This window comes from Octodon degus, unplaced genomic scaffold (assembly GCF_000260255.1).
Source record: "Octodon degus isolate 3935 unplaced genomic scaffold, OctDeg1.0 scaffold00011, whole genome shotgun sequence".
Classification (NCBI taxonomy): domain Eukaryota; kingdom Metazoa; phylum Chordata; class Mammalia; order Rodentia; family Octodontidae; genus Octodon; species Octodon degus.
In genome coordinates, this window is record NW_004524587.1 from 18,717,417 (window position 1) to 18,723,279 (window position 5,863).

At 38.4% G+C, this 5,863-nt stretch overlaps 1 pseudogene across 1 annotated transcript in view; it reads right to left on the minus strand.

Annotated features, from left to right (window-relative positions):
- The window catches only part of LOC101593250, a 12,356-nt pseudogene extending 8,887 nt beyond the window's left edge, over window positions 1–3,469 (minus strand). Inside the window, exon 1 of the transcript XR_192372.1 lies at window positions 3,393–3,469. The product of XR_192372.1 is annotated as a eukaryotic translation initiation factor 4H pseudogene (transcript). The remainder of the gene's footprint in view (window positions 1–3,392) is intronic.
- Window positions 3,470–5,863: the final 2,394 nt, after the last annotated feature.

Below are 5,863 nucleotides of genomic sequence, written 5' to 3' on the forward strand. Positions count from 1 at the left end.
CAAAGCCCAGGGACCACAGTTCAATCCCCAGCACCACATGCCAGCCAGCCCGCCCCCTGGTGGACTGAGCTGGTCACACACACACACACACACACACACACACACACACACACACACACAAATAAATAAATAAATAAAAGTCATAAAAAATAGCACTTTCAAAGCCATTCTCTGCCCTAACTGCAGCAATTAAGAATACAAAGACTGAGAGAGTTCCCATTGTTTATCTGACTTTGAGGAATGTCTGTGCAGAAAATGCCTGTCCAACAGTTACACCGTTGTGGTGCCTAAATATAAAATCCTTTGGATCATAGAGATGACACAGATGACTAATTCAGAAACCGTCTCTTGAGAAGCCATTGCATGAGATAGAAGAACTATATGATGTGCTTCAGAGAACTTTCATTGTCAAAGTGAAAAGCAATGTAATTACAGGATACTTTAAAAAAATAAGTTTATTGGTATACTTTAAAGACAAATAATGATGATATTCATATAGGGAAGGTCTACTCATACTTGATGTAATTTGGTTCTTCATTTCCCCCAGTCACCGTCCTCCCTTCAATCCCTCTTCCCCTTCTCATTTACAAAGCTTTGCTTCCATTTTTTATTTTTTGTTTTGTTTTGTATTTGTCTTTCCTTTTCCCTTGTCATTTGGTGAGGAAGACTGTTCTGCCTATCATCCCCTGGCCTTCAACGTGCGGCATTAACAATCATTGCTTGTCTCCAATATGAACAACCCATAGAAGCTCAGTGCCTTCTACTTTCTTGGCTTTACGGTCTGCCTTATCACTGAGGTGTGTACACGGGGAGCCATCTCTGTTCCTTCTCCTCTTCTCACCACACCAACTGCACAGCTGCAAACTTCTAGCTTCTTCTCTAGAGAATCATACTCTATCACAGACCCAGTAATGATTCATCTGTCCATGTCCCACCAAATCCCACTTGAAGTATAAGCAATCATTCTTTTTTTTTCCTCTTGCTCTATTAGGTTATGCTTCTAGATTAGTACATCTAATGTGTCTTGCCCAAAAATTCCTAAAGGAAATTTATTCTTACTCGTTCCATTAAATTTCCACTTCCTTCTTCTCCAAGTTAACCACTTCCATGTCACTGGACTTCCTGTAACAGACTAACTGCATAGTTTATGCATATATATATTTTCAATATAAATATGTATTTATGTATCTCCATGTCTTGTTACTTGCTATTTCATATGTATGTAATTTTCTTTATTTTTATACTTAGTAAGTCCTTACTTTTCTTTAAACTTTGTCATGGCTGTGAAAACTGTCCTGAGATCTCCATGAGCAAGGGAATGCCGTCCTGTGTAATATTCTAGTAATCTGTTGATTCAGCTGCTACTACTTGTGCTCTTGGCTACTACAGTGTACTATGAGGGAGGACACAGGTTAATTCAACTTGCAACTCCAGGGGCTGTACTTGCCAAGGATATTCTAAGTAATGAACAAGTGTTACATAATAAAGAGGAGGAGAAAGTGCAAAATAAGAAAGAATATTTGTGAAACCAAGAAGAATCCATATGGTAGCATTTAATATAATGAAAGAGTAATGTCCTGAGTTAGATTTGTGTTGCTTTTCTAGAGTGTTCACGAGTCTTGCCAGAAGTTGCATGTGGCTTATTTTTAGACTAGTACTGGAGAATCAGTTTTTGGAAAGCTCTCTGAGCAGCTGGCAATTTTCTTGCCCAAAGCTACATTAAACTTCTCAATCTATGCTGCTATGCAAAACCTTAGCTGACTCCTCAGCAAACAGAGAATGCAGCAGGTACTGGTGGCTGCATCCACGGAGGAAGCTACATGAGAAATCAGAGATGCAGATATGGAAAGCTGGGATGGCTGTGCCACAGTGAGATATCACAGCCACCACTAGCACTTTGCAAAAGGGATTGGTAAGCAAAAACAAATGTTTTTTGTTAGAAATGAGCTAATTAAAACTCTATTGTCGAAGGGTATTTTGTAACAAGGGCAGAGATAAAGACGATTTAGAAGCAAATCTTCTTTAGCAAATAGTCGACATCTTAGCATAAGCTTAAAGATTTAGAAAAGGATAAAAACTAGCACTCTGCTTTCTTAGCTCCATTAACTCATAGGGACTATCATCTCTTTATGCCAAGCAAAGAGAGGTAAATGTTCAAATTTACGTTTCACCCACTATAGATCATTGCATTTTCTTTGTATAGTGAGATCTGACTAGTTCTCTTTCTTTGCCAGTGACTCTTAACTGGAGGTGATTTGGCAATGACTCAGACATTTTAGAATGCCCAAAGGTATTTTTTCATGTCATAACTATGGGTGTACAGAGGTACATCTGGCATCTAGTGATTGGTAGTCAGAGCTAATGCTGTCATCCTACAATCTACAGGATCCTTTATGGGACAAAATATTCAGCAATCACAAGTTAAAGAAGAACTTTTTATTGACTCACAGTTTGCAGAAATTTCAGTCTGTAGTTGGTTGGTTCCAAATGAGTGTGCCATGGCAAAGGGAAGCTGTAGAGGAGAAACACTTCATGTATGTTGAGAAGCAGAAAAGGAACAAGGGAGACAGAGAGCTACAATATAGGTACCATTCCAGGCCATGATCACAGTAACCCACCTTTTCTCACCAGGCCTGACCTCTTAACATCACACGGAGCTCTAAGCACAACAGTGGGCTGATTCTGTGATGAGGTTCACATATCCATGATTTGGCCACATCCCCAAAGTTCCATCTATAAGCTCATGAGGTTTTGGGGGACACATCTAGATATGAGCACTAGCACAGGATATGCCCCTACAAAGGATCTTCTCATCCAAATTATCAATGCACCAAGTTTGAGAACACATGTTACTGATTGTTGATATGGAGAGATTTAGCAACTCTTTTGTGGATTCTGATTAAAATTAAATAAAAACAAATGAAAGAACAAAAGCAATTCTAAACATATGTGTAGGTAGATAGGCAGCCCTGATGGCTGGACCTGGTTACTGGTTTCCTGGATGAAGGTTCTAGTCATACACAGAAGGACTGCATTTGACATGGGTTTGATGAAAAGCACACTGTTAACAAAATGTGCTGCCTCTTGGCCATGAGGCACAATGTCACATAGTCAGCATCAGCAAAACAGCCGCCTATCTCAGACAGAGGAATTCTCCAAGGTGAAATTTCACTCCCTGTTTTCTTCAGTCATCTGGAATCCAACCTCAAGGTGTCTGCATGTTCAAAAGCCATTTTGACAAAATTTCAGGCCTTTTCTTCTTTGGTTTCAAAAACATGTTTTAAAGTACCAGTTGGTATGGAAACTAAAAATGTAAACCAACTAAATGTGACACTTGTCTGGGTAAAGCTTGTGTCCTGAGTTGCCCCAGCTCAATCCCGCACCCCACTCACCTGCCCGGAGGAGAGGAGGAATCCCTACAGCTCTGGAACATGTAACTGCTACCACAGGTTTCCTTAAGCAGAGCCATGTGGCTATTCCATATTTCTTTTCCCAGGGCTTTAGAACATTAGTCATGCTTGCAGGCCGTTAAATATTTAGTTTCCTCATTTTTTCCCAGCAATATCCAAAGTGCTTCTGGAGATGCAAAAATTATGTGCAAAGAGTGAGTCTTAAGCTGAGGAATTTTTTTTTAATGCAAACTCTGAGTAGACCTATGGAAATTCAAATATGCTAGCAAGAGTGAGTGCATGTTGGCAGATTCCCATTAGCCAGTTTCCATTTATTTCACCAACAGCATCTATGGTTTCATTTAAGGGGCTCAGCCATACCCTGAACCTTGAATCTGGCCTGGGATCACTCTGCTCTTAGTCTATGTGGAAAATATCCATAAATCCGAACAAAGCTGGCTACTGCTCATGGCAAATAACTAGCTTTCTCACGGAGCCCCTCTAGCCCTTGAATGCTATCTACTTAAGTTTATGTAGGGCATAAACCTTGTGTCAAAAAAATAAAAAAAATTAAAAAACCCTGTGTCCATGTTTGCTACAAGTGAAGAGTTAACCTAAGATGCAATTATATGTAAAAGCTTCCCCTGTGCGTTTTGAATAAAAGGTAATATGGGGAATATATTCAAGTTGAACATTTTGAAGAATACATGTGTTTTGCAATGAGAGGTACATGCACATTCACTTAATTTATCCTAAAGTGGCTCTTATATTGCTAAGATTTGATATGGGAATGGAAAAAAGTACATATGTGCTGTGACTAAAAGCCTCAAAATAATTTATATTATATTGCTGCTTGACACTTTGCTTATGCTTATGTTGAAAAAATATCTTTGTGCCTATCAGCTATGGTTTATTTTTAACACATTTTCATCTATGTCAAAGTGAGATTTTGACCTAATGTTCATTACCAACTTTTCCTCCTGAGTTCATTCCCACGTTCTATCTCATTCTAAAGAAGTTGTCAGCTAAATAAGACTCTGTATGCAGAGGTCAGATATTCTGTGGAAATGCAAAAGTGTATAATAATTTCCTTTATACATGATCCAATGGCGCTAAACTGACGTCACTAAAGTTGATCATTTGGTAAATTTTAAACCATTTTTCAATTACTTATAAGAAAATACTACAGTAAACTGAAAAGTTTTCATTCAAATATGCTATCAAAACTGTGAGGAAAATTATATTTGACCTAAATTCTAGTTCTCTCAAACTAGTCTTCCACATAAAATAACTTTAATGATACATACAAGAATTCCTGGATATTCTCTGTGAATTTGTTTGAAAACATATTCATTAATGAATAGGATTTTCACGCTATGCTAGGGATTATGAAGTTGAATTTTACCGAGGCACACTTTATTTACCACAGGCATACAATGAAGCATAGATCTCTGATGATCAGCAGAGAAGGTCCAGCATTTTAGGAAAAAGGAAAAGAAAAATACATACATACAGAGAGCATAGATAGATAGATAGATAGATAGATAGATAGATAGATAGATAGAATCAATAAGAATTATCATTTAGATTTCCTATTTGCAGAATAAAATAGGAGAAGTCTCTAGTCATTACCTGTAATGATTAGCTATTAAAATTATATTTACAAAGCACAATTAATTTGAAGTGCTAAAGGATCAGATTATAAACATTTTATTTTCTTATATAGCTTATAATTCAAGGAGAGCTTCATTAGGAAAATGTTTAAATACAAGCATCTCAACCTCGATGAAAGTTGAATGATACGAACTACCTGATGGCTTTTTGAAGTCACTTTCCTGTTGCTGGGATGAGCCTCCTGAAACACAGTGAGAAGGAGGAGAGGTTTATATCAACTCTCAATTTCAGTCCCTGCCTGTTGACCTCACAGCAGAAATGGCATCACAGAAAAGCACAGCATGGCTAAAGTCCTTCAACCTGCAGTGACCTGAAGCAGGTAAAGAAGGCCAGAGCCAAGGACATAAATATGACTTCAAGGTTTGGTTCCAGTAATCCTCCCCTTCTGACAAGGGCCTACATTATGTCAGTATATTTAATTATGATTAATCCCTTGATTCTCCAGTCCCCGTAATCCAATCACCTTACCCAATCCCTGACTCCAAACACAGAATGTTGGTGGACATCTAAGATCTGAACCATGTTTGTTGCTTCCTTGTTACTTCTCTCCAGAACCGCTGTAAAAAGTCACTGAATCAGGGATCCTTCTCATGGCCTCTAAGATTAGGCCTCATATCTCACCTCTCAGCCAAGATTCCCAGAGACGCCTCTGAATATTCATTCTATCAAATAACTGCTGGTTCCTTTTACCCTGCAAGCCCAGCAATACTGCACAAAGCTATTCTTCACTGTCACTCATGTCACACAGTCGAGACTCTGCTGGCAGTTCAAGATAAGTGTTATCTGCAGAGAGTTGAAGA